Source organism: Leptodactylus fuscus, unplaced genomic scaffold (genome assembly GCF_031893055.1).
Source record: "Leptodactylus fuscus isolate aLepFus1 unplaced genomic scaffold, aLepFus1.hap2 HAP2_SCAFFOLD_356, whole genome shotgun sequence".
NCBI classification, from domain to species: Eukaryota; Metazoa; Chordata; class Amphibia; order Anura; family Leptodactylidae; genus Leptodactylus; species Leptodactylus fuscus.
In genome coordinates this window covers 49,508-57,500 of record NW_027440379.1, presented here as the reverse complement: position 1 = coordinate 57,500, position 7,993 = coordinate 49,508, and positions in this window count along the sequence as shown.

Sequence of the window (7,993 nt, the reverse complement as noted above, 5' to 3'; positions counted from 1 at the left end):
CCGCCCTGGGCGGGTGGCGCCGCGCCGGCCTTAAGCTTTTCCGCTACGCCGCTCCGGAGCTGAAGGGAAGGAAAGACCCCGCGCCTTAGCCGGCGCGGACCCCCTAGGTCCGGCCGAGCGAGGGTCCCTTCCCGCCGGGTCGGCGGCCGTCAGATCGATCGGTGGGTGACCCGCGGGTGACGGGTGACTCGTCCGAGGCTTGCCACGCGACGCGGAGGGGGCTTGTCTCGCAACCGGCGCGTCCTCGCTCTTTTCGCCCCCAGCGGAGATCCACTATCGGCGGCGTGAGAGCTGAGGTCGCAGGGACTTTGTCGGAGACGGATGTCCGAGGCCCTGGTACTCCGACTTTTGGTAAGCTAATTGACACGACCCGCTGTCTCGGACACGGTTCTTGACGGGGGTGTTCAAAAGTATGTCACAGAGAGAGTGTCACCTGTCCCATTACATGAAGACCAACTACTCAAAGTGTCCGACTTTGTGGAACTCCGGCCCGGATCCGGCCGTCAAATTCAACCTCATTCCGGTAGTGCCTTTTCCGCTCCGAGGCCTCCTCCGGGGCCGTCCGACGCCCGGTTCCACGGCGGGACCCCCGACACCGACTCGAGGTGGTACCCCTTTTTGCCGGCCGAGGTGCGCCGCCGCCGGCGTGAGGACGCCGCTCCCCGGTGTGAAAAACGGCCGCCGGAGGAATTTTGAAAGTTGAAAATTTGGCAAAGTGTCGACGGAAGTGCCAACCGCGCCGGCGGGGAGGCGCCCGTCGCCTCGCCCGGGATGGCGGCACCGGCGCCGGGTCGCCGCGCCTGCCAGCGGCCGCTAGTCTCCCCGGACGCCCGGGGGATTTCCCTTCCGCTCCCAGCGGCCGCAGTTCTCCTTCTGGTCCGCCTGGCGGCTGCCTCCGCCGGCTGCCAATCATCTCTCCCCGGCCGCCCGGGGGATTTCCCTTCTGCGCGCCTGTCAGCTCCTGCCAATCATCTCTCCCCGGCCGCCAAGGGGGATTTCCCTTCTGCGCGCCTGGCAGCTCCTGCCAATCATCTCTCCCCGGCCGCCCGGGGGATCTCGTTAAGGTCCGTGTTTCGTGGGGTTTTATTTCAAAGTTTGTCTTTTTTTTCCCCAAAGTGTCTAAGAGCCGATCGGCTCAGCGGGGGGCGCCCGTCGCCTCGCCCGGGATGGCGGCACCGGCGCCGGGTCGCCGTGCCTGCCAGCGGCCGCTCGGGGGATTTCCCTTCTGCGCGCCTGTCAGCTCCTGCCAATCATCTCTCCCCGGCCGCCCGGGGGATCTCTTATGGTCCGTGTTTTATGGGGTTTTTTTTTTGTGCGTTTGACCTTTTTTTCCCCCAAAGCGTCTAAGTGCCGATCGGCTCGGCGGGAGGCGCCCGCCTGAAAACTGCGGCTTGCCACGCGACCTGAAGAGGCTTGTCACGCAACCCGGGGGGGCGGTGCCCTCGCTCTGCCTCCCCCCCGCGGGGATCCGCCGTCGGCGGCCTGTGAGCAGAGTTCACTGGGACTTTGTCAGAGTCGGGTGTCCGATCCCCTGGTACTCTGACTTTTGGTAAGCTAATTGACAGGACTCGCTGTCTCGGACACGGTTCTTGACGGGGGTGTTCAAAAGTAGGTCACAGAGAGAGTGTCACCTGTCCCATTACATGAAGACCAACCACTCAAAGTGTCCGACTTTGTGGAACTCCGGCCCGGATCCGGCCGTCAAATTCAACCTCATTCCGGTAGTGCCTTTTCCGCTCCGAGGCCTCCTCCGGGGCCGTCCGACGCCCGGTTCCACGGCGGGACCCCCGACACCGACTCGAGGAGGTACCCCTTTTTGCCGGCCGAGGTGCGCCGCCGCCGGCGTGAGGACGCCGCTCCCCGGTGTGAAAAACGGCCGCCGGAGGAATTTTGAAAGTTGAAAATTTGGCAAAGTGTCGACGGAAGTGCCAACCGCGCCGGCGGGGAGGCGCCCGTCGCCTCGCCCGGGATGGCGGCACCGGCGCCGGGTCGCCGCGCCTGCCGCGGCCGCTAGTCTCCCCGGACGCCCGGGGGATTTCCCTTCCGCTCCCAGCGGCCGCAGTTCTCCTTCCGGTCCGCCTGGCGGCTGCCTCCGCCGGCTGCCAATCATCTCTCCGGATTTCCCTTCTGCGCGCCTGTCAGCTCCTGCAAATCCTCTCTCCCCGGCCGCTCGGGGAGGCGGGATCTCGCCCTCTGGTAGACGCTAGCAGCCTGCCACCTGCTAGGGACTCGGCCTCTGGCATTACCCAGGCTCCGGCAGCCCTGGGTCGGCCTGGCTTTTCCCAGCCGCCTGGGACGATCTCTCCCTCTGTCCTGGAACCCTGGGCCGGCCTGCCGCCTCAGGCTTAGCCCCCTGGGTCGCCTGGAAGTGGCGCCGCCTTGTGGACGAGCCGGGGAGAGCCGCTCTCCGTTGCCATCCGGTGGATTTTTAGCAAATTGCAGCTTTCCATAGCAAATTGCAGCCTTCCACCTGCTAGGGACTTAGCCTCCGGCATGTACCCAGGCTCTGGTAGCCCTGGGTAGGCCTGGCTTTCCCAGCCGCCTGGGACAAATCTCTCCCTCTCTCCTGGAACCCTGGGCCAGCCTGCCGCCTCAGGCTTAGCCCCCTGGGTCGCCTGGAAGTGGTGCCCTCTTGGTAGACACTTAGCAGAATGCAGCCTGCCACCTGCTAGGGACTTAGCCTCTGGCTTTACCCAGGCTCGGGTAGCCCTGGGTCGGCCTGGCTTTCCCAGCCGCCTGGGACAATCTCTCCCTCTCTCCTGGAACCCTGGGCCGGCCTGCCGCCTCAGGCTTAGCCCCCTGGGTCGCCTGGAAGTGGCGCCGCCTTGTGGACGAGCCGGGGAGAGCCGCTCTCCGTTGCCATCCGGTGGATTTTTAGCAAATTGCAGCTTTCCATAGCAAATTGCAGCCTTCCACCTGCTAGGGACTTAGCCTCCGGCATGTACCCAGGCTCGGGTAGCCCTGGGTAGGCCTGGCTTTCCCAGCCGCCTGGGACGATCTCTCCTTCTTCTCCTGGAACCCTGGGCCAGCCTGCCGCCTCAGGCTTAGCCCCCTGGGTTGCCTGGAAGTGGTGCCCTCTTGGTAGACACTTAGCAGAATGCAGCCTGCCACCTGCTAGGGACTTAGCCTCTGGCTTTACCCAGGCTCGGGTAGCCCTGGGTCGGCCTGGCTTTCCCAGCCGCCTGGGACAATCTCTCCCTCTCTCCTGGAACCCTGGGCCGGCCTGCCGCCTCAGGCTTAGCCCCCTGGGTCGCCTGGAAGTGGCGCCGCCTTGTGGACGAGCCGGGGAGAGCCGCTCTCCGTTGCCATCCGGTGGATTTTTAGCAAATTGCAGCTTTCCATAGCAAATTGCAGCCTTCCACCTGCTAGGGACTTAGCCTCCGGCATGTACCCAGGCTCGGGTGGCCCTGGGTAGGCCTGGCTTTCCCAGCCGCCTGGGTCAATCTCTCCCTCTCTCCTGGAACCCTGGGCCAGCCTGCCGCCTCAGGCTTAGCCCCCTGGGTCTCCTGGAAGTGTCGCCCTCTGGTAGACACTTAGCAGAATTCAGCCTGCCGCCTGCTAGGGACTCAGCCTCCGGCATGTACCCAGGCTCGGGTAGCCCTGGCTTTCCCAGCCGCCTGGGACAATCTCTCCCTCTCTCCTGGAACCCTGGGCCAGCCTGCCGCCTCAGGCTTAGCCCCCTGGGTCGCCTGGAAGTGGTGCCCTCTCGGTAGACACTTGGCAGCATGCAGCCTGCCACCTGCTAGGGACTTAGCCTCTGGCTTTACCCAGGCTCGGGTAGCCCTGGGTCGGCCTGGCTTTCCCAGCCGCCTGGGACGATCTCTCCCTCTCTCTCCTGGAACCCTGGGCCGGCCTGCCGCCTCAGGCTTAGCCCCCTGGGTCGCCTGGAAGTGGCGCCGCCTTGTGGACGAGCCGGGGAGAGCGGCTCTCCGTTGCCATCCGGTGGATTTTTAGCAGAATGCAGCCTGCAACCCGAGTGCTGGCGCCGCCTTGTGGACGAGCCGGGGACTGCGGCTCTCCGTTGCCATCCGGTGGATTTTTAGCAGATTGCAGCCTTCCACCTGCTAGGGACTTAGCCTCCGGCATGTGCCCAGGCTCGGGTAGCCCTGGGTAGGCCTGGCTTTCCCAGCCGCCTGGGACGATCTCTCCCTCTTCTCCTGGAACCCTGGGCCAGCCTGCCGCCTCAGGCTTAGCCCCCTGGGTTGCCTGGAAGTGGTGCCCTCTCGGTAGACACTTAGCAGAACGCAGCCTGCCGCCTGCTAGGGACTTATCCTCTGGCTTTACCCAGGCTGGGGTGGCCCTGGGTCGGCCTGGCTTTTTTCCCAGCCGCCTGGGACAATCTCTCCCTCTCTCCATGAACCCTGGGCCGGCCTGCCGCCTCAGACTTCCCCTTCCGCTCCGAGCGGCCGCAGTTCTCGTTCTGGTCCGCCTGGCAGCTACCTCCGCCGGCTGCCAATCATCTCTCTCTCTCTCTCCCCCCGGCCGCCCGGGGGAACTTCCCTTCTGCGCGCGCCTGGCAGCTACCTCCGCCTGCCAATCATCTCTCCCCCGGCCCTCCCGGGGGACCTCCCTTCTGCGCCGGCCGGCCGGCCGGCCGGCTGCAGTTCTCACTGGTCCGTGTTGTATGGGGTTTATTAAAATGTCGGTCTTTTTCCCCCAAAGTGTCTAAAAGTGCCGATCGGCTCGGCGGGAGGCGCCCGTCGCCTCCCCCGGGATGGCGGCACCGGCGCCCTCTCGCCGTACCTGCCAGCGGCCGCTCGTCTCCCCTGGCCCGCGCCGGGGGATTTCCCTTCTGCTCGGAGCGGCCGCAGTTCTCCTTCTGGTCCGCCTGGCGGCTGCCTCCGCCTGCTGCCAATCATCTCTCCCCGGCCGCACAGGGGGACTTCCCTTCTGCGCGCCTGGCAGCTCCTGCCAATCATCTCTCCCCGGCCGCCCGGGGGATCTCACCGAGGTCCGTGTTTCGTGGGGTTTTATTTCAAAGTTTGCCTTTTTTATTTTTTATTTTTTTCCCCAAAGTGTCCGAGAGCCGATCGGCTCAGCGGGGGGCGCCCGTCGCCTCGCCCGGGATGGCGGCACCGGCGCCCTCTCGCCGTACCTGCCAGCGGCCGCTCGTCTCCCCTGGCCCGCCCGGGGGATTTCCCTTCTGCTCGGAGCGGCCGCAGTTCTCATTCTAGCGCGCAGGGCAGCTCCTGCCAATCATCTCTCCCTTCCGCGACCAGCCGGAAGCGGTTCTCATTGGTCCGTGTTTCGTTGGTTATTTATTTTTCAAAGTTTGACTTTTTCTTTTTTTTTTCCCCAAAAGTGTCTAAAAGTGCCGATTGGCTCGGCGGGAAGCGCCCGCCTGAAAACCGAGGCTTGCCACGCGACCTAAAGAGGCTTGTCTCGCAACCCGGGGGGGCGGTGCCCTCGCTCTGCCTCCCCCCCGCAGGGATCCGCCGTCGGCGGCCTGTCAGCAGAGTTCACTGGGACTTTGTCAGAGTCGGGTGTCCGATGCCCTGGTACTCTGACTTTTGGTAAGCTAATTGACAGCACACGCTGTCTCGGACACGGTTCTTGACGGGGGTGTTCAAAAGTAGGTCACAGAGAGAGTGTCACCTGTCCCATTACATGAAGACCAACCACTCAAAGTGTCCGACTTTGTGGAACTCCGGCCCGGATCCGGCCGTCAAATTCAACCTCATTCCGGTAGTGCCTTTTCGGCTCCGAGGCCTCCTCCGGGGCCGTCCGACGCCCGGTTCCACGGCGGGACCCCCGACACCGACTCGAGGTGGTACCCCTTCGTGCCGGCCGAGGCGCGCCGCCGCCGGCGTGAGGGCGCCGCTCCCCGGAGTGAAACACGGCCGCCGGAGGAATTTTGAAAGTTGAAAATTTGACTAAGTGTCGACGGAAGTGCCATATGCGCCGGGCGGGAGGCGCCCGTCGCCTCGCCCGGGATGGCGGCGCCGGCGCCGGCTCGCCGCGCCTGCCAGAGGCCGCTCGTCTCCCCGGAGGCCCGGGGGATTTCCCTTCTGCTCGGAGCGGCCGCAGTTCTCCTTCTGGTCCGCCTGGCAGCTACCTCCGCCGGCTGCCAATCATCTCTCTCCCCGGCCCGGGGGGGACGACTCTCCCTTCTGCGCGTGCGCGCCTGTCAGCTCCTGCAAATCGTCTCTCCCGCCGCCCGCCGAGGGTGACTTCCCTTCTGCGCGTGCGCGCCTGTCAGCTCCTGCCAATCATCTCTCCTCTCTCCCCGCGGCCGCCCGGGGACTTTCCCTTCTGCGCGCGCGCGTGCGCGCCTGTCAGCTCCTGCAAATCGTCTCTCCCCCCGGCCGCCAAGGGGGATTTCCCTTCTGCGTGCGCGCCTGTCAGCTCCTGCAAATCCTCTCTCCCCGGCCGCTCGGGGAGGCGGGATCTCGCCCTCTGGTAGACGCTAGCAGCCTGCCACCTGCTAGGGACTCGGCCTCCGGCATTACCCAGGCAACGGCAGCCCTGGGTCGGCCTGGCTTTTTCCCAGCCGCCCGGGACGATCTCTCCCTCTCTCCTGGAACCCTGGGCCGGCCTGCCGCCCTCAGGCTTAGCCCCCTGGGTCGCCCGGAAGTGGCGCCGCCTTGTGGACGAGCCGGGGAGAGCGGCTCTACGTTGCCATCCGGTGGATTTTTAGCAAATTGCAGCTTTCCATAGCAAATTGCAGCTTTCCATAGCAAATTGCAGCTTTCCACCTGCTAGGGACTTATCCTCTGGCTTTACCCAGGCTGGGGTGGCCCTGGGTCGGCCTGGCTTTTTTCCCAGCCGCCTGGGACGATCTCTCCCTCTCTCCTGGAACCCCGGGCCGGCCTGCCGCCCTCAGGCTTAGCCCCCTGGGTCTCCTGGAAGTGTCTCCCTCTGGAAGTCACTTAGCAGAACGCAGCCTACCGCCTTGCTAGGGACTTAGCCTCTGGCTTTACCCAGGCTAGGGTAGCCCTGGGTCGGCCTGGCTTTTTTCCCAGCCGCCCGGGACGATCTCTCCCTCTCTCCTGGAACCCTGGGCCGGCCTGCCGCCCTCAGGCTTAGCCCCCTGGGTCGCCTGGAAGTGGCGCCGCCTTGTGGACGAGCCGGGGAGAGCGGCTCTCCGTTGCCATCCGGTGGATTTTTAGCAGAATGCAGCCTGCAACCCGAGTGCTGGCGCCGCCTTGTGGACGAGCCGGGGACCGCGGCTCTCCGTTGCCATCCGGTGGATTTTTAGCAGAATGCAGCCTTCCACCTGCTAGGGACTTAGCCTCCGGCATGTATCCAGGCTCGGGTAGCCCTGGGTAGGCCTGGCTTTCCCAGCCGCCTGGGACAATCTCTCCCTCTCTCCTGGAGCCCATGGCCGGCCTGCCGCCCTCAGGCTTAGCCCCCTGGGTTTCCTGGAAGCGTCTACCTCTGGTAGACACTTAGCAGAATGCAGCCTTCCACCTGCTAGGGACTTAGCCTCCGGCATGTACCCAGGCTCGGGTAGCCCTGGGTAGGCCTGGCTTTCCCAGCCGCCTGGGACGATCTCTCCCTCTCTCCTGGAACCCTGGGCCGGCCTGCCGCCCTCAGGCTTAGCCCCCTGGGTCGCCTGGAAGTGGCGCCGCCTTGTGGACAAGCGGGGGAGAGCGGCTCTCCGTTGCCATCCGGTGGATTTTTAGCAGAATGCAGCCTGCAACCCGAGTGCTGGCGCCGCCTTGTGGACGAGCCGGGGACCGCGGCTCTCCGTTGCCATCCGGTGGATTTTTAGCAGATTGCAGCCTTCCACCTGCTAGGGACTTAGCCTCCGGCATGTACCCAGGCTCGGGTAGCCCTGGGTAGGCCTGGCTTTTTTCCCAGCCGCCTGGGACGAACTCTCCCTCTCTCCTGGAACCCTGGGCCGGCCTGCCGCCCTCAGGCTTAGCCCCCTGGGTCTCCTGGAAGTGTCTCCCTCTGGAAGTCACTTAGCAGAACGCAGCCTGCCGCCTGCTAGGGACTTAGCCTCTGGCTTTACCCAGGCTAGGGTAGCCCTGGGTCGGCCTGGCTTTTT